The following is a 27,691-nucleotide window of genomic DNA, read 5'->3' on the forward strand; positions in this document are numbered from 1 at the left end:
GTTCCCTAGTGTATTTCTGATCAGATTCAGACTTTCATCTTTCTTAAGAAGGTGGATTAACTTGAAGGTTCGATTAGTTTGGTGTAGTGATTTCAGTTTAAATTATGTTAATGTCTTGCACTACGTTGTATAATTGTATTATTCAAAATGTTAATGAATCGCAAAACATTTTGTGAAAATAATGAAATAAATAATTATTGTTAAACAGAAACAATTTTTATCTTTTTTAAATTTATTAGTTAAGTTACACCAGCGCTAGATACACCATTAGTAACAATGACAATAACTGACACCACTACAAATTCATTAATGGAGGGAAGAAGTTACCCAGTAATAACACTCCCTAAGTCGTCTCCAGAATTAGCTACTCTCTTCAGAAGAGAGAAAATCGCGTTTTAATCGTCTGGGAGGATGATCTGGATGGTGATGAGTTAAACGGAATTTCCAGGTCTGTGTGGATAGTTAGAAACGTAAAATGGAGCGTTAACGATAGCGTGGAGAATTTTAAACTGAAGAGATTGAATTCTGTGAAGATTGGAGCGTTTCGTTGAACCCCACAGTTCAATACCGTAAATCAGTCGTTTGTTATTAAGTGAAAGATTTGATCGTTGGTCTAGTAGTCTTTTAAGTAGTCGATAGTTAACTTCAGTTCGTTTAAGTCGTGTGTGCGGGTCAAAAACATTTAAATACAACATTTAAGTATTTATTTATCTCACCAGATTAACAGGAAACTTTTTACGTCACCGAAAACTGAACTTCATAGGGCTAAAAAAAAAAGAAAAAGCATTTAAGCTAAATTCCTTTCTCGTAAATAAATGTCGCCAATGATGAATATATAAATTAAGGCAAAACTATAGATATATAATTACTCCGTTGTGGGTGTTTGGGGTGAGTTTGAGAGAGGTAAACATATGTTTACATGATTTAGGTCAAACTGTAACCAACGAATGGACATAAAAGTTCAATATTTGTAGATATTACACACTAAATAAATACATTTATGGTGTTAAATCATTTACCATACATTCAAATTACAAATTGAATAAGAGAGAATAAATACAGTTTCTTAGCATTTCTGAACAATGCTAAGACACTGTCTTAAAAATTAAAGACAAAATACTTATTGGATCGACCTAATATTCTAGAAATTTGTAAGAATCATTAAAGAACGATTTCAAATTTATATCATTGAATTTGTTTGAATTAAAAGTAATTCCCATTTTTCCAGGCTGGCCAACTACCAAATTAAGAGCTTAGTTCAGCGAATGCGCCGCAGAGGTCACTAGTAATCCTCTCTTGCTATTCTCTAGCTAGTGGAGCTGGGTAATTCAAGATTTTAATTAGTTTTCAATGAATCTTAAAATATAAATACAATGATAATAATAATAAAAACAATCTAATTGCAAAAGCAGCACTACAAATATGGCAGACAGATTATAGTAATGGTAATAAAGGAAGATTCTATAAAACTATGGCAGATCAGTTACCTAGACAAAACCATGGTTTAATGGGAACTGTCACTAATAAATGGGTTGTTACGACAATAAGCAGGCTGAGAGGAGCGAACCACGCGGTGTGTGGATCGTATCTTCACAGGAGCAACAAAAGGTCCTAGATTGCAATGAGGAGGAGGATTTCAAACATATAATAATGATATGTCCACGTTATGTGGTAGAAAGGAAACGAATGTTTGACGACTTATACAGATGCACCATTTCGCTACGAAGATATAATATTCTCTACCAACATTGTGCTTAAATCTATAGCAGAGCTAGCAAAGAAATATAAATGTATTTAAAAGTTATAGAATGAATGCAAGAAAATGATTACAAAAGGATTAGGTGATTTTAATTTCGGTTAAGCTATAAGGATGGCAGGAATATAGAGTACTGATCCATCCATTAGTTGTAGTTTGTATGTAAATAGTTGTATATAGTAGAGGGATGAATGTGTGAAGCGAATGTATTTATAAGTAAGAATGAAGAGTGAGTGATATTCTAGTGATAAGCACCTAGACGATGCTGGCTGTATGGCGACAGCCAATGCCAAAAAAAGGAAACAAAAAAAAACAATCTAATAAATAATGATTGGGAAATAGCTATAATGTGAAATCTAATGGAAGGGGCAGATTAGCTGAGTGGTTAGCGAATACTGTATTCCAACACGGAGATCATGGGTTCGAATCCAGCTGCCTAGCCCTTAGATTTTTCTCTTTCTAGGAACTTCTCACAGCTCAATGGCCGTTGATAGACATAGTGTTATCTGTAACGAGAGAAATCTGACCGGAGGCTGGCAATGTAATGAAAAGAAAAAATCTCTGGGCGCTAATAACTTCAGAAGATGATGCGCCCTAAATACAAAAGAATAAAAAATAAAATTAATATATTCACGTAGTTTTAACAATAAAAACCTGAAACAAGCTTCATTTTCTCACTTAAATACTCAACAATCCTCCTGCATCAAGAGAAATGTGTTCGGCAATTCTTAACTGAAAGAAAAAAGACACCATTTTGAAAATTTATTCCATTATTTCAAATCCTTGAAAATGTTTTGATGCCCAAACAAGACATTCTAAACTTCAACATTTCTCTCTTGTTTTGGGAATTAAAGTTTTTATTTTACAGCCTAAGCTTTATGGGTATAAATAAATCTCAGGTCTTCAGGAAGTAGCATTAGGTATGATCATGTGCTTAAAAAGCAACGGTTACAGAAAGATTAAAGAGCAAAAAAAAAAAACCAGGAAAAATGAAGAACAGAGAGTGGAAATAGCATCTAAAATGATGTAGATTAAATATGTGTGGAGTAGGTAGTGATAAACAATGACAAGTAGAAAACAATCCCCATTGTTTCGAGTTAAAATGTGGTAACAAAGTAGATTATATCAGAGACAGGACATACATAAGCACGGAGTAGATAACTAGAGTGGTGTGAGTAGATAATGTTACCTAAGAGAGAGGGCACTAAGTGAGTTGGAAGAACCTGGGTGCGGTCGAACTGTGTAAGCAGACGGCCCAGAGATACTGGTGGAGCAAAGAAATTTTGTTGGTACAAGACTTCAAGCCACATCTCTTACTTTTATAACTGTTTTGTTTTATATCTTTTTTTTTTCTTTTTTGTTTTTATGATACAAAGAACATGAGGCGAACATCTGTACGTATGGACCGAACACAGCCGAGCGCCACAAATAATCCACTTAGGCGACGAACAACACTTTACTCCGTCACCTGCCATTTAAGTGTACTATCTTTTTTCTGCTATTGTAACGACAGTAATTCCACAAAGCACTTTGGGTAGCTTTTTCTTTTTTTTTTTTTACTTCTTTTAACTTAAAAAACAACATTTTTACAAATACAGATAAACAATTAGTTCTGCGAAAATCTTGTCTTAAACAAAAAGTCTGGCGTTCACACTCTCTTACTCCTATCCTCTAAATTTCTAACTCAAAAATATCCTTGTAACGCCAAACTTTTAAGTTATATTATCAACCCAAGCCCTCTCAAAGAGTTTTTCCTTCAATATTCGGAGAAAAAAATTTAATGTAAAAGTAGAAGAGAAATATAAGAGAAGTTTGCGAGAAAAATATCAAATTCGGAAAATACTATTCAGTAAAGAGGCACTTCAAATTTTCATTCATTCATTTTAAAATTTGATTGCTTTAAATATTATATAGGTGGAGTGACAGCAAATGAAATTTTAGAGAAAAGCTTAACTACTACCCTCTCCAAGAGATGCTCGAATAAAGTAATCGAATATAAAGTAATATTCAAGTAGTAATATTATTTTAAAACTCATTGACTATTCAATGGGAACTATTCTCTAAATAAAACATAACTCACGGACCCTCGGCTATAAATCATTAAAAGATAATAATAATATTAATAAGTTAGGGAAGGGATTAGCTATGAGGTTAGCACACTGGACTCCCAGGCGGAGATCACGGGTTCAAATCCAGCTGCTGACCCTTAGATTTTCTCTTCCTAGACGCTTCTTACAGCTCACTGGACAGTGTTGTCTGTAACGAGAGAACACTGTCCGGGGGCCGGCAGTGCACTGAAAAAAGCTCCGGGCGCCAATAACCTTAGATGCGCCTTAAATCATTAAAAAAATAATAGTAGCAATAGCAATAAAAATATTATTATAACCCGCCGACGCTGCTGCAGAATGCGCACACAAAAGTCTATTGGGAGACTCAGATAGTAACGGATAGGAGTGTTGCTAACAACAAGCCGGACATACTAGTTATGGATAGGAAGGGTAGAGTGGCACATATCGTCGATATCGCCATACCCAATGATGATAACATGCAGAAAAGCAGGGGCGAAAAGATCCGGACCTTAGTTTCCAACTAAGAGAAATGTACAACCTGGACAAAACGACGATTGCGCCTATAATACTTTCCACGAGTGGCCTCGTGCCCAGAACAACGCTGACTGCTGTCAATGAGTTGGGCCTATCCACTGATCTGGTTGTAGAGGCGCAGAAGGCAGTCCTCCTAGATACGGTCCGTATCGTCCGAAAGTTCCTGAATGCTGCCCATTAAGCAGATCAATACAGCCAATCGCCGCGTGCAGCCCGCTATTATTTGGATTTAGTTTTTAACTCTGAGAGATAGATAGTAATTTAGTTAAGGGGTTGTGGCAAAGTCCACCCCCCTAAGTGATTTCCCTAATAAGGAGTCAGAAATGAAATAATAATAATAATAATAATTCAAAGTATTCAATTGATTATAACAAATTTAATATAACTGAATACAACTGAATTGCACATCTGAATCTAAAATTGAGCAATTCCTAATCAATTTGAATATTTCTTTAGAAAAGTGATGCTTCCAGGTGACTAATTTTGATCAAAACCTTGTAGCAGCATCCTCCATTAGCATCTAATTTAAATACCAAATTTGAACTATGATTTTTCGTTATATGTTCACATATAATCTTATATTCAGGCATCTAATTTTCAAGAGACAGAAGATAGGAAAGACTTTTGTCGCGTTCAGACATAAGAAGTTAAGGCAGAGCAATGTCTAACCGAAAGCGATTGCTCAGGTTCGACCAAAAATGGCTGCTTGGTTCAAAGAAACTAGAAGATGGAAACGCCTTGTTGTATAAATATTTATATACGATAGCCGAGTGGTTAGAGGCTAAGCCCCGAAAAAGCTAATACGTATGCATTGTGGTACTGGGTTCGATTCCCGGGTCTAGGTGTTCGATTTTATTTAACAGTTTATAAGAGAATTTAAGGTACGTTCGCTAGTCGCCTCCGTCCACGACACCTAATTTGGTAGTTGCACGTAAACCCTGCCTGAAAAAATAGCCAATCACTTTACTTACAGATGAAAAAAAAAAGAAAAAGTGCAACAAAACTGCATTTCTTTAAATAACGTCGTTTCAAGTAGGGCATGCAAACTATTTTGCAAATAAAGGTATATAGATAGAAATAAATAAATAAGCTGAGAAGAAAAGGGATGAGTTCGTTAAAGTCTGTGTAAATAACATTCAGCGTAGTAAAGTATATATTGTGTAAATAGCATTAAGAATTGTGTAAATATCCGTATAGTTATTGACGTATCAACATTTACACAAAAACTCTGATAAAGATTTATATTGCACCATAAGTTTAAAAAGAAAATCCATTTAAAGACCTCCCCCTCCCCCCAAAAAATGACGCAATAAGGATGGCCAATAGAAATCCATTAGTTAAATAAGCAAGGAATCTAATTAGTTTTGTACGCAATTAAAAATTTAATGGATAAAGTAAGGAAATTTGATATTTATTGACAACAGCAAAAGGTAAACAAGTATTTCGTCCCTAATGTAACCATAATTACTAGAAATTTGCATACAATATGTACAAAATGAACCATTAGATACCTTAGAGGATTAAACAACATTCAGTTACTGTCCAACATTACTTACGATCAAATCTGATATCTATCTATCATTACAATTATTTCTACGATAGATGGCAAATTATAAAACGTTGTCCTTGGTAACAGAAATATAAACGTCGCGGAAGTCACGACAATAAGTAGTGGCAGAATTGTCTGCGTCAAATAACTGGCCAATATGACAGCAGTCAGCGAGTTATCTTCCACACAACTTGCATCGTCAATTTAAACCACATAAAATAAAATTAATCTGAAAAAAAAAATCTTCCATTTAAAAATGACCGCTTATTTATTTATTTATTATTTTATAATATCATTTCCGGTTAATCTTGTTTTATTAAATGTTTAAAAACATTTGTGTTATACACAGGGTGTCACAAGCTATGTGGATAACGACTTTTTCTCGGAAACTAAGATAGCTAGAAAAAAACTAAAAAATACGTGTTCCCTTAGTTTTTTGTTAGGAATCCAAATTTAATTTGTAATTTTTTTTCGGTGCTTCCAGAAGCGAGATACAGGCACCAACTTCATTTTTTCAAATGGGGAGGTGCGGTTTTTATTTGAGAAATAGATTCCTCTATTTTTTTAAAGAAAAATTTACTTGGACGGTTTTTTTCTGTGAGCGATATTTCAGAAGTTATGAATGAAAACATGATTCTTATAAGAAATGTCAAAATGATAATATTATAACGGTTTTTCTTTCTTTCCTTATTTCTGCTTACCTAGAAGCATTTCTAAATGTAGGTGCATCAGAATCAAGCTGGGTTGGCATCTGTAGATGAGCTAAAGCGAAGAATAATAGATGCCTGTAACTCGGTTAAAGCCGAATCTATTTCTTTGGCAGTAAGGGAAAATTGGCAGGAAAGAGCATGTCTATGCATCTGTAATGGTGGAGGCCATTTCGAGCATGATCTGTAATATTAATGAGGAGTAAAATTTATAATAAAATAGTACTTTTCTTCTTATTCTATCAAAAAACCGTTATAATATTATCTTTTTGGCATTTCTTATAAGAATCATGTTTTCATTCATAACTTCTAAAATATCGCTCACAGAAAAAAACCTTTCAAGTAAATTTTTCTTTAAAAAAATAGAGGAATCTATTTCTGAAATAAAAACCGCACCTTCCCATTTGAAAAAATGAAGTTGGTGCCTGTATCTCGCTTCTGAATGCACCGAAAAAAATTTACAAATTAAATTTGGATTCCTAACAAAAAACTAAGGGAACACGTATTTTTTAGTTTTTTTCTAGCTATCTTAGTTTCCGAGAAAAAGTCGTTATCCATATAGCTTGGGACACCCTGTATATATATATGTATGAAAAATATTTATCAGTTGCTAAAAAAAAATGGAGAGTTGAATTTCGCTAAATGCTTGAATAAATAACATAACCAGTAGACAAATTTCAGCAGTTACGAGAACTACAAGAAAGGGCTACCAGGAATTGTGGACACAAAGACATATTCCATTTACAAATTAATCTCACTACAACCTCCAAATTTACATACACTTGGCATGTCCTACATATGTGAGTACATTTATTATATACATAGGACTTATATGAACATAAATATATAAGCATTTTGCCTTTTATAATCTAACATTACATCAGCCTCAGCTAATTCATAACAAAAACAATACGGATGTAAATAAATATATATTTACATCAAAACTAAAGGAGAATCATACTTTAATAAAGGGCTAAATGGAAGTATTTTAAATTTTTCTTTCTTTTTTTTCAAAGTTTTTTCTTTAATTTTTCCTTTTAATCCAGGACACTTTCTGGATTAATCGATTTTTTTATCCTTCAAAATTGCTATTTTGGAAAGTGTAGAAAAAAAGAAAAGTTATTATACAAAAATGTAATTAAATACATGGAACTAGTTTATAGTATACCTAGTATATAGAAATTTTACAAAAAAAAAAAAAGGTAACAAGAAAAAGAACAAGAACAAAAACAAGAACATTTTCTGAAAATGCTGTTTTTTCTCATTTCTCGAAATCCATCGGATCTGGATTGTTGCAAAAAAAAAAAAAAAAAAACTGTGGCTGTGTCATGGACACGGCCGTGTGTTGTACGTGAATACGTTTACGTAACGGGTTATATTTTTTATATAAAATATTTTTATTTATGTATTTAGGATGAAATCAAAGAAACAAACAGTCCGTTGTCGATGTAGAAGCGATTTCATCATCCACTTGCATAATTTCAACCGCCCCAGCTGCAGATGTACTGGACACCGTCGTTGATACGCTCGGCCGCAATTCATTCTTTTACGTTCCCGGTACAGCTTGACTCGGTCATATGGTGTTTTATTATTACCATTCGATTGTTTTCGACGCGTATAGGCCGACGTTATATATTTTTGATAATATTTTTTTATTCTAACACCTTATTATATTAACTGTCACTATTTTACACTAATGTTTTATATACAATCGATAGATTGTGACGACAGCTGGCGACTAAAACTTAAACGAACACCGCTGCTTCTCCGAGTCAAAAGTTATACTAAGTGCAAATCTCGATACGCAGCAAAATGATCTCAAAATGGCGGCGCTTCCCCCTCCACCGCGCGCGATGCGTCACAGTCCTCGCTTATCGTAATAAATTCTTTGCTCCTTTAGCTATCCAGTGGTCTAATTTAATTTTGGATGTAGACGATAGATTCGAAACTATAATACCAAACTGTATCCCCCGATTTTGTTATCATTAAGTTTTTTGGATTGCCTCTATATGATAGCAAATTTAAAGACGTATTCACGTCAAAAAAAAAAAAAAACAGTTATAAAGGAGGATTTACCCTATATTCAAAGAAAATTTGGAAATTTTATCTTTTCTAGAAAAAGAGAAAAAACTGGTCAAAGTTGGGTGTTTTTCAACTTTACTCTTTTTCGTGCATTTTTTGACGATCAATGCTATACAACTGTCCTACCGGACAGTTTTAATCTTTGCAGCCATTTTCGTTAAAATTTTAAGAAACATAAAATACGGTTCGGTAAAGTGGTACCTCCGATAGACCGAACTTTATTAAAACCTTATTATGGCATCCTCTGATGGCAGCTATTTTCCGTTGCGATTTTTCGATTTCAAGTGAAGACGGATAGATAATCACACACATGTTTAAAAACCGTCTTTTTCTCGGAACTCAAGGGACCCTAAAACTTGAGATATTTTTGGAGAACACTTCAAATCTAAAGTTTACAAAATTACAATACCTAATTTTAATGGTCTATTCATTAAAATTCAACGATTAAACGGCCCTTAAAATTTATCGCAAACATTTACACAAAATATTGTATTTGTAAATAACCTCAATTTTAGAGAAAATTATGTACAATTTGAAGCAATGATTTCGTACCTCTATATAATTTGATTTTACTGCATAATTAACCAACTGTTAATTGTACATATTTCACGTTGCATTGCCATTTCATAACTTTAGACTCGAATGATGCAGAAAACTGGCCGGTACTTGTTAAATACAAATTAAACTGGACCATATCAAAATAAGCCTATCACATTTAAAATTGGATTGCACTTATCAGCAAACAACCATTTTGATTACAAAAGACAATGGACATTGACAACAAAAGTCAGATGTAGCAAAAAAAAAGTAAAGTAATGTCTATTTTTTCAGGCGGGGCTTTACGTCCAACTACCAATTAGGTGTCGTGGACGGAGGCGACTAGTAAACATACTTCACTATAAATTTCTTTTATTAACCATTAAATAAAATGCAAGGCCTAAGACCGGGAATCGAACCCAGTATCACGATACATATTAGCTTCGCAGGTCTCTCCTCTAACCGCTCAGCTACAGAGGCGCCTTTAAGATACATTACTTTTTGTTAATTGCGATTCCAAAGGGATGTTGTACAATGTTTTTAAGAGAAGTGTTTACTAAATCAACTTCGAACCAAATTATGAAGTGGCTATCAAACAAAACAGAGGTGTCTAGCCTCTTATCCCAACAAGGGGTTTCCAGATTATAAAATAAAATGGACTCACAATTTTATCTCTACATTTAAGGAAACAATACTCGTTATTTATTAAGTGCAATATAATAAACAAGTTTGGAAATAAAAATAATAATATCACTAAAGAAACGAGAATGAGTTTGGAGTTTGAAGTTTACGTGATAAGGTTAGGAAATGGGGGAGGCAATTATTTGAGAGAGGGTAAGGTTTCCCAGATAGGTCTTCTTTTTTTGTGCTGGTGGTGGTTGGTAGTAGAGTGGTAACACTGATGGAAGCTAGCTGCTAGAGCAGCCGAGAGCATAAATCCAAAGGGATAGAGTCGTGTCAGAAGGAGATAAATTATCAACACGGCCAAGGAAGGAGCGGTAACGCCGCGCACTACCTACACACAGAGAAGATTTATTTTAACTGATTAGCTCATAAGGGAGTTAAGGATCAGATTGCCTCTCCACCGCCTTCTATATAAGCTCTACAATCTTGCCAACATTATAATTTATATTATATACAAGTTTTTTTTTTTTTTAATATTAATTAAATCTATTTTTCTTAATGTCACTATCTTACAATTTCAGGCATGCAATTTTGTTGTTAACATCCATTACTATATATTAATGAGCTTTAAAATTATCTGGTTGAAATCAAATTCAAAAAAAGGTTTTGTACATCAATTAACTGTTGTCCAACAAGCTAGGATGGTAAAAATTCCTTTAAGTTGTTTTCTCTTACAGACTCACCTCTCTCTTTACTGTTAACTGGGAAGATAGGCCGAACCAGCTACCAGTTGCCGCACTACCAGCGACATCTATAACTCTAATTATCCACTGAGCGATAGAGAAAAAAAAGAACCTTCAACTTCTTCCTCATTCCAATTCACAAAAAAAAAAATCTTTCCATACAAGGCAGCAATTGAATATTTACCATGATGGCCACAAGTGTACCGGCAATATAGCGAAATTCATCTAAATGCGACTATTAGTTTTGTGCTTGGAGGAGGAAGTCTGGTGTGTCTTGTCAGGCAGAAGATGTAACTGCACTTATTGGTGTATAGTGGTTAGTTTAGGCTTAGAGTTCGACTCTTCGGGTATCAAAGACTTTTTGTACATTGCCCTGAAGCAACCGGACTTTTAAGTCCGACAAGGCTAGAGAGAACTAGTAGGTGTGACAATAGGCCTTCGGGGGTCGCCATGGCGTGGCTTTCTAGCCGACCCGCGAAGAAGTTAACGAAAAAGTCGATAAGAGTGTTGAAGTTCGATAAATGGAAATTAAAAATTAAATTCAATGGTTAATTGCTCTCAGCAAATAATATTTTTTAAAAAACATTAAAAGAAAAGCTCTTCACGATTCTTCTAACGTGTCATACGGGCAAAAATAAACTACCGATTTTCTTTCACTTTTGGAAATTTACAGCCTAAAATATTCAAAAAGAGAAAGCTAAAAAAAAGAAAGAAATAAAAGAGGTCTATAATTAATGTATTGAAAAGTCAGATATGGGAGACGATACGGTTGGTATGTTTAACTAACACAAAGATAAAAGTTTTAGGGGGAGTGTACTGGACAGTGTATAAAAAAAACATAAAAAAAGAAAACAAGTTTTAGCGATAAAAAAGACAACAAAGAGTAACTCTGATAAAACATTTATGGGTGATGGCTGATGTTTACAAAACTGTAGCACAAAATTCAATAAGCCCAATAGGTTTGAGGTTTTCACCCATCTATTTCTATCTCTTTTGCGACATAAAACAGAGCAGGCTTTACCGTCTAAACTACCAAATTAGGTGTCACAGACAGAAGCGACTAACTAACATACTTTACTATAAATTTCAAATATTAATAATTAAATAAAATCGAAGGCCTAGACCGGAGAATCGAACCCAGTACTTAAGTTTCATCTTAGCTTTGTGGGCCAAACCTCTAACCACTCGGCTACTGTGGTGTCTACTACATGAATAATTTATAACAATAATATTAAGAGAATTATATTAAGTTTCACTAGGTCAGAAATATAAGGTAATATGATATGTTTTATGCATCAATAGAAAAAGAAATACTATGTAAGCATATTATTTCTTTAACATATTATCATTAGGTCAAACAATAATATTAAAAGCAATTCTATATATAAATATATATATATATACACCCTGTATATATATATATATATATATATACAGGGTGTCCCAAGCTATATGGATAACGACTTTTTCTCGGAAACTAAGATAGCTAGAAAAAAACTAAAAAATACGTGTTCCCTTAGTTTTTTGTTAGGAATCCAAATTTACTTTGTAAATTTTTTTCGGTGCTTCCAGAAGCGAGATACAGGCACCAACTTCATTTTTTCAAATGGGGAGCTATGGTTTTTATTCCTCTATTTTTTTAAAGAAAAATTTACTTGAACGGTTTTTTTCTGTGAGCGATATTTTACAAGTTATGAATGATAACATGATTCTTATAAGAAATGTCAAAATGATAATATTATAACGGTTTTTTTGATTGAATAAGAAGAAAAGTACTATTTTATCATAAATTTTACTCCTCATTAATATTACAGATCATGCTCGAAATGGCCTCCACCATTAGAGATGCATAGACATGCACTTTCCTGCCCCTTACTGCCAAAGAAATAGATTCAGCTTTAACCGACTTACAGGCATCTATTATTCTCTGCTTTAGTTCATCTACAGATGCAATTCCGGCTTGATTCTGATACACCTAGATTTAGAAATGCTTTTAGATAAGCAGAAATAAGAAAAGAAAGAAAAAAGTTATGAATAATCACCTTGTTTTTCAGGTATCCCCAAAGGAAATAGTCCATAGGTGTCAAATGCGGTGAGAGAGGTGGCTACTGAATAGCCCCCGTGTCGATATAACATGCCCATCAAATTGCCTATCGAGATATCTCTTTACATGCCTCATGGTATTATATCGACATGAGGGACGATTCAGTGGCCATCTCGTTCACCGGATTTGACACCTATGGACTATTTCCTTTGGGGATACCTGAAAAACAAGGTGATTATTCATAACTTTTTTCTTTCTTTCCTTATTTCTGCTTATCTAAAAGCATTTCTAAATCTAGGTATCAGAATCAAGCAGGGATTGCATCTGTAGATGAACTAAAGCAGAGAATAGATGCCTGTAACTCGGTTAAAGCCGAATGTACTTCTTTGGCAGTAAGGGGCAATTGGCAGGAAAGTGCATGTCTATGCATCTCTAATTGTGGAGGCCATTTCGAGCATGATCTGCAATATTAATGAGGAGTAAAATTTATGATAAAATAGTACTTTTCTTCTTATTCAATCAAAAAACCGTTATAATATTATCAGTTTGAAATTTCTTATAAGAATCATGTTTTCATTCATAACTTCTAAAATATCGCTCACAGAAAAAAACCGTTCCAGTAAATTTTTCTTTAAAAAAATAGAGGAATCTATTTCTGAAATAAAAACCGCACCTTCCTATTTGAAAAAATGAAGTTGGTGCCTGTACCTCGCTTCTGGAAGCACCGAAAAAAATTTACAAAGTAAATTTGGATTCCTAACAAAAAACTAAGGGAACACGTATTTTTTAGTTTTTTTCTAGCTATCTTAGTTTGCGAGAAAAAGTCGTTATCCATATAGCTTGGGACACCCTGTATATAAACAAAAAAAAAAATGCAAAACTTTTTATTCTATTCTAATAATTTCAAGAAACAGAGTTTCTTTATAACACTTCCGGCCAATAAATTCGATAAAAATAAATCTTAGTGCCATACACGTTTTAGAGAGTATAAAACTTATACAAACAAGGCGTCACAGTAGCCGAGCGGTTAAGAGAGTAGACTCGCAATGCTCAGATGTATTGTAGGTTATGGGTTCGATTCCCGGTCTCCTATACCTTAATTTTTATTTCATGGTTGATATGAGAAATTTCGTAGTACTTAAAGAACGTTCGCTAGACGCCTCCGCCTGCCTATAGCATTTTACATTGAATTGTATCCATTCATAACTCATAACTCCATTCATAATTCATTTTAATCCAATTCAATATTTCCTTATAAGTCAAAAGATTCTGTACAGATTCACAAAATCTTCTACCGCTTCGATAAATATTTGCAGTATAATTACAAAAAACTAATTCACTGAAAAATTTACCATTCATCTTTTCGTTTTATTATCTCTGTTAAAACCAAAAGTACCATTTTTTTTTTTTTTTTTGCAATTTATCGCAGATTTTTGCGCATTTATTAGCAAACAAGACTTGCTCTGAATGACCCATGTCTGCTACTGGCATTGATTTCCAAAACAGCTCTGCCAAATACATTCTGTTTCACATTACTTGCTTTCTTGGTTCACTGAGTCACCATAGAATGTTCACACAATAAATTTAAGAAACTCGAGTAAATAATAATTTATTAATTTTTTATTTTTTTAATTTATTTTAGTAACACCAGCGCTAGACATACCATTAGTAACAATGAGTTATTTATTTGACACCACTAGAAACCCATGTATTTCTATCTCTTAAGCTACAAAAAACAGGGCAGCCATTACGTCTAACTACCAAATTAGATGTCATGGACAGAGGCGATTAACTAACAAACTTTACTATAAATTTCACATATTAATTAAATAAAATTGAAGGCCTAGAGCGGGGAATCGAACCCAGCACCTACAGCACATCCTAGCTTCGTGGGTCATACCTCTAACCACTCGGCTACTGTGCTATTCTACTACATGAATAATTTATAACAATATTTAAAAATTAATTAATGTTTTTTATTTCTAAGATAAAAAAAGAAAGAAGGATGTACTTTTGAATCTCCGTTACGACAAACATAATAAATTAGAAGGAAAATGATAAGATAAGAATATTAGTTTTATTTTACTAAAACTTGAATTCAGGAAATGTCTACAAATTATCATTTATTATTCACTAAGTGAGTTCATTAGAATTGTGGTGGTGATTAATTCAAAGAAAAAAATTAATTTATCAACAATAAAAACTGAATTGTAAGTACAATGAAAATTAATTAAAAATTATTTATTAATTAATTAATTAAAGTAGCATTATTCCATTAAACTACAAATTATCATTTATTATTCACTAAGTGAGTTCATTAGAATTGTGGTTGTGATTAATTCAAAGAAAAAAATTAATTTATCAACAATAAAAACTGAATTGTAAGTACAATGAAAATTAATTAAAAATTATTAATTAATTAATTAAAGTAGCATTATTCCATTAAACTACAAATTATCATTTATTATTCACTAAGTGAGTTCATCAGAATTTTGGTTGTGATTAGTTCAAAGAAAAAAAATTAATTTATCAACATTAAAAACTGAATTGTAAGTACATTGAAAATTAATTAAAGTAAGATTATCCCATTAAACTACAAATTAACATTTAAGGAGAAGAGCGCCCTAAATTTTGAAATTATTTCCAGCCTACAAAAAAATAAAGTATACTGGCTAGCACATTCTTGTTATAATTTCTCTAACTGCAATTCTCAAGGTTAATTCTTCGAAACTTGATTAATATCCTTCAAAACTTGGAATATTTCGGCCATATTTAATTCTTGAAAACATTGTACAGTTTTTAGTAAAGCTGTTCATGAGAGTGTGATGAAATTTTCCGGAATTGAAAACCCTCCCTAATCTTCTCCAAGAATTGCCTTAAAACGACTATTTTTTCATCTTTTTTTTAAATAGAAAAATGATGAAAAGTTTACAAATCTCACTAAGTTTATAGAACAGCCTAGGAACCATTTTTTGATAGTCATCATTCATTATTATTTTTAAGGCAATTGCCTTAAATACAGAGTTTGGAGATCGTACAAAGTTTTACATAAATAAATTTGAAATTTCATAAACTTGAGAATTAGTTATTTGTAATCAACAAAAGAAAGCATTTTGAGTTATAGAACGTAAAAGAAATTAAATAAAAATGCAACCATCTGTGTATATCTTCTTTACAAAAAATTAATTTATATTATACCTTAAAATAAAGAATTCTTTGGCGTCTATTTTTGCTACAATCGGCGCGTTAGCGCTATAAGTAACAGTGATAACAGAGTAACAAACTCCTTAACAAAAACTTACAGTTTAAAATGTTAAGTATAAGGGTTGATTAAACGCCAAAAGGTACACAAATCAGAAGTACCCAACATTTCATTAGTACTTCATTGATATTATTTAAGTAATTTTACTGCATTAATTTTCATTAACATTTTTTAGAATTATTAGATGTCACAGACCCTTATGCTGGCCACTTCATTTATAATATTTTTTTGTTATAATTGTTATAAAATGTATATTATATCTTCGTTATTAAATAGGTACTTTATTTTAACTCTATTCCAAATTATTCTTATGATTTCTCTTTAATGTGCCCTTTATTCTGACACATATTCATGCTTGTTAAAGTAGAAAAAGACAAAGTTAGAGTCGGCTACTGTTTAAAAAATTTGAATCACGGAGGATCTAAAACAATATTTCAGTCTTGAATTCGTCTCACCGAAATATTCGTGAGCACAGATAACACACAGTTACTAACAAGTAGATTATTCAACAATAATTATTCATTTCTCAATTTTAATTTAATTTAGTCCCCTTAATTTTACTTATAGTAAAATGCTGGAATAATTAGCTGTCCTAAAAAGTATGCAAATTTTATTAAAATGCATATATATAGATAAAAAGATATTACAGTCAATCAATTTAAGTTAAATGGTGTGCTACTTGAACAAATATATTGTAGATGAAAATGGCCAGCATAAGGGTCTGTGACATCCAATAATTCTAAAAAATGTTAATGAAAATTAATGCAGTAAAATTACTTAAATAATATCAATGAAGTACTAATGAAATGTTGGGTACTTCTGATTTGTGTACCTTTTGGCGTTTAATCAACCCTTATACTTAACATTTTAAACTGTAAGTTTTTGTTAAGGAGATTTTTGTACTTTTTGGATAGATTTTCCTTTTTGTCTATTTTGTATAGTTTTGTATGTAACTATTAGTTACATATCTGCTTTACAGATTTTTTTAAAATTTGGAATAAGCAATACTATCATTATAACCTGATAAGGTGTTAAGTCGGAACCGTAACTACCACTGAAGAGATCTTTTTAAAGAATGATTATAGTTGCGGTCCACAAACCATCCTCAATAACAATTTTTTTGAAAAAGCGTTTTGAATAAAATAGGAAGGTATTTGTACGTAAATAGAAAAATTAAACTGCGATTTCAGTACTTCCTTTTAAGAGGAGTAAGAAAAATAAACTGCGAATACAGACAAAGATTTTGAATCGAACGGCAATTCATTGATGTAAATCGGTTCACTCATTGATTATTTTAACGATTGCAGTACTTCCTCTTGGTAGGAGTAAGAGCATGATGGCACTTCACAGCCACGTAGAGGAGCTTTAACCGCTTCTTCGTCCTAAATTTTATCAAAATCGGACTAAGGGTTATAGAAATATTGGTAATAGTTTTAGAAAGGGCCTTATTTGGGTGAGGCAAACTCCTCTCCTTATAAGGCACAGCATCGAGACTTTCAAAGTGCAAATCTGTACAAAATTTCGATTCGAATGACACTTCATTCATGAAAATCGGTTCACGTGTCGATAATTTGAAATGATTGCTATACTTCCCCTTAATAAGTGTAAGAGCAGATCGCCGCTTTAATATTACGTAGGGGAGCCCTAACCCTATCATCCTACCAAATTTTATCAAAATCGGGCCGAGATTTACAGAGTAATTAGTAATAATAATTTTGGAGGGGGCCTTACATAAAGGGGGCTAACTCCGCGCCCATTCGATGTACAGCGTCGAGACCCCCAAAAGGCACATCTACATAAAATTCCGAATCGAATGACACCTCATTCATGAAAATTGGTTCACGCGTTTAGGCGCTACGTTGTTTACAAAAAAGGTAACAAGAAGAACAAGAAGAACAACAACAACAAGAAGAACAAGAACAAGAACATTTTCTGAAAATGCCGTTTTTGCTCATTTTTGGCAACTTTTTTCTCGATACCTATTAGATGTGGGTTGTTGCAAAAAAATTACAGCTATAAAGGAGGGTTCGCCCCATATTTTAAAGAAAATTTGGGAATTTTATCTTTTGTAGAAAAAGAGAAAAAAATTGTCAAAGTTGGGTGTTTTTCAACGTTACGCTTTTTCGTGCAGTTTTTGACGATCAACCCTTATACAACTGTCCTACCGGACAGTTTTAATGAAGCAAACGAGTGGAGAAGTTACCCAGTGGTAAAACATTAGGCCATTTAGTCGCTCTCTTCACTTGAGAGGAGATCACGGAGGCCACTGTCTTTTAACGCGTCTTTTCCGGGTTATCAGAGAAAGAGTTCTTGCAGAAAGATTTTCAGCTAGAGGATTTGCATGTGATTGCAGGTTGAAGTGGAGTTTTCTGTATCTTGTTTTAACGACTTGTGTGTGACAAAAGGAATGTTAAGATCAGTGTGTATAGTCCAGGTTGGAGGCATAAATTGGAGCGTTTACAATAGTTCGAAGTATTTTAGATTGAAGGGACTGAATCTCCTTTTGGAGATTTTTGTGTTTGGTTGAATCCCACAGCTCTATTCCATACGCCCAGATGGGTTTCAAAATAGTAGTAAAAATCAGTCTTTTGTTGTCCAGAGAGAGTTTTGATCTTTCGTCTAAAAGTCTTTTAAGTAGACGATTGCGTCTATTTAGTTCTGTTCTTCTTAGTCTAATGTGGGGGTACCAAGAAAGTCTTCAGTCTAATGTGGGGGTACCAAGAAAGTCTTCAGTCTAATGTGGGGGTACCAAGAAAGTCTTCAGTCTAATGTGGGGGTACCAAGAAAGTCTTCAGTCTAATGTGGGGGTACCAAGAAAGTCTTCAGTCTAAGTAAAGAATTTAAAAACAAAATTTCCAACTATAAAAAAGATAAAAACAAGTTATCCATCTTACAGTTACTACACTGTTGTGTATGATTTAAAGTGTATATGGAATTCCCTATATTATCTCCTTAACAAAAACTTACAGTTTTAAAAGTTAAGTATAAGGGTTGATTAAACGCCAAAAGGTACACAAATCAGCAGTTCCCAACATTTCATTAATACTTCATTGATATAATTTAAGTAATTTTACTGCATTAACTTTTCCTTCACATTTTTTAGAATTTATTAGATGTCACAGACCCTTATGCTGGCCATTTTCGTCTACAAAATATTTACTCAAGTAGCACACCATTTAACTTAGATTGACTGTAATATCTATTTATCTATAATAATCAAACTATTAATCACAGGTGAAAAAGAAAACGTTATAAAAAATATAAAAAAAATAAGAGGCTAAAAAATTCATAAACTTTTTTTACATCAATAATTTTATGCATTTATTTTTATTTTTAAATAAAAATCATTGGTTTAAGTTCATTCTTCGATTAAAGTAATTGTTATTTTATGTTGTAGTCAAACGTTTGTAATAATAAGTAATAAATAATCTGGCTTTATCGCAAATAATATAGTTTTCTTCAATTACATTCTCAATCTAGGTGTTCTTCCCACAATGTTATATATATGTAATATAAAATAAAGAAAATAAAGATATGCATATTTTTAGGACAGCTAATTATTCCAGTATTTTACCATAAGTAAAATTAGGGGGACTAAATTAAATTACAATTGAGAAATGAGTAAATATTGTTGAATAATCTACTTGTTATTAAATGTATGTTATTTGTGCTCACGAATATTTCGGTAAGACGAATTTAAGACTGAAATATTGTTTTGAATCCTCCGTGATTGAAATTTAAAAAGTGGCCGACTCTAACTTTGTTTTTTTCTACTTTAACATGCATGTATATGTGACTACTCAGAATAATTCATCACTCATTTTATCATAATTATAATAAAAAAATATTATGAATGAACTGGCCAGCATAAGGGTCTGTGACATCTAATAAATTCTAAAAAATGTGAAGGAAAAGTTAATGCAGTAAAATTACTTAAATTATATCAATGAAGTATTAATGAAATGTTGGGAACTGCTGATTTGTGTACCTTTTGGCGTTTAATCAACCCTTATACTTAACTTTTAAAACTGTAAGTTTTTGTTAAGGAGATTTTTGTACCTTTTGGATAGATTTTCCTTTTTGTCTATTTGCAAAGTTACGTCTGCTTTACAGATTTTTTAAAATTTGGAATAAGGTATTCTATCATTATAACCTGATAAGGTGTTAAATCGGAACCGTAACTACCACTGGAGAGATCTTTTTAAAGAATGATTATAGTTACGGTCCCCAAACCATCCTCAATAACCATTTTTTTGAGAAAGCGTTTTGAATAAAATAGGAAGGTATTTGTACGTAAATAGCAAAATTAAACTGCGATTTCAGTACTTCCTTTTAAGAGGAGCAAGAAAAATAAACTGCGATTACAGTACTTCTCCCTAAAAGGCAAAGATTTTGAATCGAACGACAATTCATTGATGTAAATCGGTTCACTCATTGATAATTTTAACGATTGCAGTACTTCCTCTTAGTAGGTGTAAGAGCATGATGGCACTTCACAGCCACATAGAGGAGCTTTAATCACTTCTTCGTGCTAAATTTTATCAAAATCGGACTAAGCTTTGTAGAAATATTGGTAATAATAGTTTCAGAAAGGGCCTTATTTGGGTGGGGCGAACTCCCCTCCTTATGAGGCATAGCGTCGAGACTTTTAAAGTACAAATCTGTACAAAATTTCGATTCGAATGACACTTCATTCATGAAAATCGGTTCACGTGTCGATAATTTGAAACGATTGCTATACTTCCCCTTAACAAGTGTAAGAGCAGATCGTCGCTTTATTGTTAGGTAGGGGAGCCCTAACCCTATCATCCTACCAAATTTTATCAAAATCGGGCCAAGATTTACAGAGTAATTAGTAATAATAATTTTGGAGGGGGCCTTACATAAAGGGGGCTAACTCCTCTCCCATTCAATGTACAGGGCCGAGACCCCCAAAAGGCACATCTACATAAAATTCCGAATCGAATGACACCTCATTCATGAAAATCGGTTCACGCGTTTAGGCGCTACGTTGTTTACAAAAAAGGTAACAACAACAAGAAGAAGAAGAAGAACAACAAGAACAAGAACAACAACAATTTTTGAAAAAGCCGTTTTTGCTCATTTTCAGCAACTTTTTTCTCAAAACCTATTAGATCTGGGTTGTTGCAAAAAATTACAGTCATAAAGGAGGATTTGCCCTTTATTTTAAAGAAAATTTGGGAATTTTATCTTTTATAGAAAAAGAGAAAAAAATTGTCAAAGTTGGGTGTTTTTCAACGTTACGCTTTTTCGTGCAGTTTTTGACCATCAACCCTTATACAACTGTCCTACCGGACAGTTTTAATACAACTGTCCTACCGGACAGTTTTAATCTTAATCATTTTTCTAGGTTCAATTTTATGACAGTTCTAGGTGAGGTTTTGGATACCAATAAAGGTTCACTTCTGTCTAATTAAAGGCTCTACGAACTGAACAATGTTATGGAAGTATAAATATTTGACTTAAAAAATATATTAAGAATTAGTTACGTCATTTTCTCACCAGGTCTTAGCAGCAGTTTTATTAGTGGATTTTTCTTATTTAATTAACACGTGGAAATATAATTTCAAGACAAAATTTATTACTAATAAGCATTTTCACGTGAATGCACAACTTGTTAGGATGTAAATGCTGAATAAGATTAACGACCAATTGGTGGGTGCCGTTTGATCATTGTTTGGTTTTAACCACAACTGTTTAAATAAAAAAAAAAAAAGGTTTGTCTTTTATTTATTGATATTTAATATCACTATAGTTCTAAAATTTCGTTTACTTTAAAAGGTCTTGGTTTAAAAAAAAAAAAAATTTGAAAGAATTACAAAATTTGGCGTGTACCAAGTATTTGGAATGAAACACCAGTTTTTACTTTACTTCAGAACTCATTCTAAGAATGTTTCAGTGCAATCAATTCATCGGAAGGAATTTGGGCAGACTGAGCCAAGATAGAAGATTAATTGCTGCCCAAAATTAATTCCATTTACTAACCTGCCAGTTAAAACTAAAATCATCCGTTGAGAGCTCCAACCTTTTCCTAAAACTAATAAAATAAGTTGTGCGGTCGAGTTTATTTTCAAATTTGACTTTTTAACAGAAATAACTGCTTTGAAATCTTCTGACAACGGAACTGTGTTTTTGTTTAATGCGGACCGCATAATCATAAAACAAATACCTAAAAATCATAATTCAAATTTAATAATATTACATAATAATTTAATTTCGGCTAATCTATAGAATAGCGCCCCGGAGGCGTGGCCTGTTTATTTTTAGGGGGTGGGAAGTACAGCGCACCTACCGGTGAAAATTTAAACTACTTCCCGCCATTGAACTGTTTCGGATTGTGCGAATTTCGTAACGCTTATGTTTCGCGCGCATGCGCAGTACACTTACTGCCTAGCAACTGCTTCCTGTTTAATGTATTAATAGTTCCCGCGAGTGCTCTGTATGTGACCTGAGGTGCCGTTTTTTTGTAACTTTATGAGTATGAGCGTTTTAAATTTGCAGTTTTTTTTTAAATTAAAGCATGAGTGTAGTGTGAGTGAGGTTGGAGTAATGAATGTTATAAAATTTTGTATGGATGTTGGTTTTGTATGGTTGTATGGAGAGATTATCTGGAGGGAGTTCGACAGGTGTACCCTCCTCAGGAAAAGGACTCCACAGAATAAGGTAAGTTTCTTTTGTGTTGTTCTGTGTAATTATTGTAATGAATCTTGTGACACAAATTAAAAAATTGAGGGTGATTAGGTAGGTTAGGAGGGGGAATTAAGAAAAAAATCAGGGGGTGTGGGGGGCGAAGCCCCCATTAAGAAATAAATAAATAATTCGAAGTGATTCTGATTCGCTGTTACCATATAACCCGCTAGATTTAAGTGTAAATATAAAATAAAGAAATAGTTTTATATTTATATTTGAATATGGCGGGTTCTATAGTAACAGCGAATCAGAATCACTTCGAATTAGGCCACGCCTCCGGGGAGCTATTCTAAAGATTTACCTTAATTTCGAATAGATGCCATCATGTGACCGGATGAAGCTTTAACCCAAAATAAGTCAACAGAAAGTGCCAATGTCCTGAACCGCTTTTTCAGTTTTTTTCCCTTTTTTCCCGCAAAAATTCTTAGATCGATTTTCAGTATACTTGCTTATACGAAGATCGATAATTTTTATCTAAAACTTTTCTTTTCTTGAAATTTGAGGTTATTGGCGTTCCAGGAACTTTTTTCTAGTGTACTGCTGGCCACTGTTATCTACAATAGATAACACTGTTCATCATCACCGGATAGTGAACTGTATGAAGCTCCTAGGATTTCTAGGAGAGAAAAAATCTAAAGGCTAGGCAGCTGGATTCGAACCTGTAACCTCTGCGTTGGAATCCAGTATTCGCTAACCACTCAGCTAATCTGTCTCTTCCCTATTTGATAGATTTTCGCTATTGATATAAAGCATTTTTCAGTTAATATTATATTCTCTATAGAGAGAGACTTTCTCTGTAGGTGCCATTTCAGTGTGTCCTCACCATCCTTAAAAATATTAATATGAAAATTACATTTTGTGAAATTTGGGGGGAGGGGGAAATCAGCCGACCAGAAAGTGCCTCTTCAATGAATAGGTTTACAGTTTTCAGCCCAATTTCCGCAATTTTCCACGGATTTTTCTTCAAAACTTTTTATCAATCATCACCAAACACATACATACATACAAAGTAGGAATGTTAATTTTTCCAATTTAATTTTATTTATGCAGGATTCTTTGAAAGGGATTAAGTAAGGCTTTACTCTAATGTACCACTTTACGATAATGTACGGATCTAATAACAGTATGAAATTTGATGACAAACCAAAATTTTGAAGTAGAAGGAATATTAGTAAGACTTCACAGAATGGTTTTTTTTTACGTTTTCTAAATTTTGCAGTTAATTAATTTTAACATTGACAAAATTTTAGTTAGAACTACTATCGAAATTATCGGTAGTACTATCGGTGGCTTCGAAATTATCTCAGTGAATACCGTGTTACTCACGAAAAGTCTCAAAATTTAAATTATAGAGTTGGCCGAAGTGAAGAAGCTCAAATATGGTTCATTGTACAATTTGCACGAAGTAGAAGATATTTTTCATTATATAGCAGTGTGCCCGATTTTAGCAGAGTTCAGAAAGACATTTTTGGTAAAGGCGTATTAGATAAAAATGAATTTATTCGCTATATGAACGGTCATAGCTGGGAGAAACTGTACAAATATAATGAAACGGCCGGCAAATACAGAAACTTCTTAATTAATGAATTTAATTTTTAGTTCGATAGAATTTAATTTTGTTGGTAAGCCATTTTGTATTTAGTTAAATAAATTATATTATTACTGAGTAATTGAAATATTTTTTTAAAATTTATTTTGTAATTTACAATATGTATAAATACGAGTATATACAATAAGGTGAATGAGATGAACTGGTGCGGGAAGAGCAGGAGGAGAGAAGCTACCCAGCGGTAGCACTCTCTATAGGAGAGAGGGGAATGTGAGGAGGAGAATAAGAGGAGAGAGAGGAGAGATTTAGTTCTTCAAACCTCAAGAAGTCGCGGGGCCACTAGCGATTCAGTCGTCGAGGAATATTAGGGATGTCAGAGGAGGCGAGAGACTGTACAAGAGGATTTGAGCAAGTAGAGAGAGCAGATAGAATTTTTGATATTTAGTCTTGGCGAGTTGGTCTATGAAGGGAATGTTGAGGTCGTTGTGAAGAGTGAGGTTAGTCACCGTAGAAAGGAGCGTCAACTATCTGTCGGAGGAGTTTTGACTGAAATGTCTTGCACTGTCCGTATGTTTCTAGGTTTGGCTGAACCCCACAACTCTAGTCCGCAAGTCCACATAGGTTAGAGAATAGTACTATATATTAAACGTTTGAGTTCAATGGGCAATTTAGAGCGTCGTCCAAGAAGTCTGTAAAGCAGTTTAGCACGTTTCGTCATTGCTTGTCTTTTAAGTCTAGTGTGAGGGTTCCACGTGAGTCGCTTGTCTATGTCCAAGAGCTCAAGGTAGCGCACCAGATCTGTATAAGGAAGATGATTGCTGTTGAAAAGGACAGGTGGACAGGAGCCCCGCCGGAGAGTAAACGTGGCATGCTGGCATTTCTGTGGGTTCATTTTAATCCGCCACTTCTTTGCCAGGAATTGAAATATATGTTTTTATAATAAGATCTAGTACAATTGAGTAGGAGTCAACTTCTGCTGACGGACTTCGATCCATGCAGTACGTGCTTCAGTTTAAAATTAAATTGTGTGTTTTTGTAAATTTTTAAAAAAAATTAATAAAGCATATCATTATTATTACAAAAGTCTTAAAATCTCTTTTCCTCCAATAGTAATATTTACAACGGTGTACATGAATAATATTGAAGTTAACAACCTTTTTAGCAAAAATGCTATGTTTAAAAAAAAAAATTAATTACGTGATAACAGAACGTCATGAGAGTATTGACACCAGAATGTTGTTTTCTCTTTAAACATTATTTTTGGAGTAAGCGGGGGGACTGACCAACCTCTGAAATCCAATGATGTAAAAAATTAAACTGCCTATGACAATCATTAAAGCTTATACACAACTTCCGTTGGAAATGTTCAGTGTAAAATTTGTCAAATTCGCTGTATTTCCTGTTATTTAGAATAAAGAAAATTTTAAACCTTCGCTTTGAAAATTGACTCGTAACATTTCTGAGTTATCAAAGTATAAATAATAAACAAAATGTTAACAAGATAAAATGAAATGCAAGTGAGATATGTTTGCGTTGAATAATGTACTTCAATTAAAGAGTGGAACATTTCAAAAGTCTAGTTTTATTAAACACCATTATGATCTTATAAAGAAGGCATTTGTTAATTTGATTCCTGCTTTAAATTTCACTCCCTTTAACACAGTTCCTCCATCTTCTTTTTAAAGATCAAACAAAATTTATGTAATGAAAGTTCATTGAATTGCTAGGTCGTCACGCATCAATTTAAGAATAAAGAACTATTCAATAATGCTGGTATTTCACAAGGTGTTGGTTTGGTGGTTTAAAGCATGAATTTGAATGGGGGAGATCCCGAGTTCGAATCCCGATTGAGCTGCTTTTATTTGTCAGCAAAGAAAAAAGTTTATTAGTTAAGTGTGTACTTCCATTTCCGTACACGTCACTTAATTGGTAGTAAAGCCCAACCAGAAAACATAGGCGATTACTTTACTTAATTTTAGTGGTGTAACAGGGTGCTATTTTGTCATCATTGTTTTCAACAGTACCATTTTAGGCAGTGAACAAGTAAATGTTGGTATCAACTAATCGTAAAGTAAAGGTAAACGCCTATTTTTTTTTTTCAGGGGACGCTCAACGTTCAACTACCGATTAAGTTAAAGAGGACGGTGTCAGAAGCACATACTACATTTTTTTTTCTAATAAATAAAAAGTTGCCATACGCGGGATTCGAACCAGCGAACTCCAGCTTACGAATCCCTTCTCTTAACCACTAGACCAACACCCGCCTACAACTACAGAGCATATAGATCGCTATATTGTGTTGTCAAATCTGCTCAGTTGAATTGATATCAACTATTTTTTTAATTTGTTTTAGTACTAATGCTAACAAAATTATCCTGGAAATTTATTTATTTATTTAAATTGAGGTAAATGAAGTTCGTGAGACTTCAAATCAGTTTTTTTTTCCTTTTATTTACACATGTTAGTTTAGTTAAATCACTGCAAAAACAAAAATTCCGACGACTCGATGATTAAAAAAGTTTAGCAACCCCTGATCTAAACACTACTCTCCACTGATTCCCCTTTCAACTAAAAGGAAAACAAAACAAAGTGTTGTACTATTATTGTTTCCGGGAAAATGTAACTAGGCCATGAACTTTTCCAATAGGATCGATGATGGTGTTACTCATTATCTAATTATTATAAAACCATTCGCATTTTTTAATTAAAAAAGAATTACAAACTGGACAAAGAGATATATATATAAGATTAATTTTGTTCGTATCTTACTTCTAAAAATCGAAATAGATAACGTTATTTTAACAACAAAGGTTGGTCAAGAGCGTGGCTTCGTAAGAGGGAGATCGCTAGTTCGAATCCTGCGTATGACTACTTTTTATTTGTTAGAAAAATATTGTTTATAGTAATGAGTGAGCTTCAGCCCCCGCCCACGACACCTAATTGGTAGTTAGAAGTTAAGGCACGCCTGAAAAAAATAGTTGATTACTTCAAAGCGTATATTTCTGACCCAGAACTTCCATTTACAAAATACTACCCACTAACTGAGACGGAGCAAATAAAAATAAAATAGAATTCTAAGGAAGGTAAAAATCGAAACTGTATGTCTGTCTGTAAGGCAAAAACTAATAATATTGTGTACTGAAAAAAAATGACACAAACAGTCAAAAGGAAAATTACATAGAGCCTATACAATTTTCTTGCCTGAAAGAATTGTATAACAGAATCAGTTATTGCTGAATGAACTGGAAACTTAGAACAAAAATTTCTCTGCGAGAAAGAACGTACATACATATCATTTTTTAAGCAAGATTGTATACTCTGGCAAGCTCTGCTTGGAGTAAAAGTACCTTCAAAAATATTGGGATACTGGGCTGATTTTGGAGTTTAGTTATGAAAGAAATTTATACTACGTCTCAATATCTTCTCAAATTCCCTCCAGTATAATTATATTGTAAGATATAATTATATTTAGTCGTTCAGCTCTCGTAGAATACTGTTCTAGTACTGACTGAATTTTAATCAAT

The 27,691-nt window shown here is 33.1% G+C and overlaps 2 protein-coding genes across 3 annotated transcripts in view; one reads left to right on the plus strand and one right to left on the minus strand.

Moving 5' to 3' along the window:
- ttv (exostosin glycosyltransferase 1 ttv) overlaps positions 1-27,691 on the minus strand; it is a 629,091-nt gene that overhangs the window by 594,467 nt on the left and 6,933 nt on the right. The window lies entirely within an intron of this gene.
- The window catches only part of LOC141457259 (sodium-coupled monocarboxylate transporter 1-like), a 32,464-nt gene continuing 19,547 nt past the window's right edge, over positions 14,775-27,691 (plus strand). The window contains exon 1 of one of the 2 annotated variants that reach the window (XM_074133976.1): positions 14,775-14,855. The gene's annotated coding sequence lies outside the window, so the exon portion shown is untranslated. Of the gene's footprint in view, positions 14,856-14,903; positions 15,027-27,691 lie in introns of those variants that run through there. The other variant, XM_074133975.1, reaches the window with a different exon arrangement.

This window comes from Rhodnius prolixus, unplaced genomic scaffold, assembly GCF_049639745.1.
Source record: "Rhodnius prolixus isolate KJV_2025 unplaced genomic scaffold, Rpr scaffold_10, whole genome shotgun sequence".
In the NCBI taxonomy this organism is placed as follows: Eukaryota; Metazoa; Arthropoda; class Insecta; order Hemiptera; family Reduviidae; genus Rhodnius; species Rhodnius prolixus.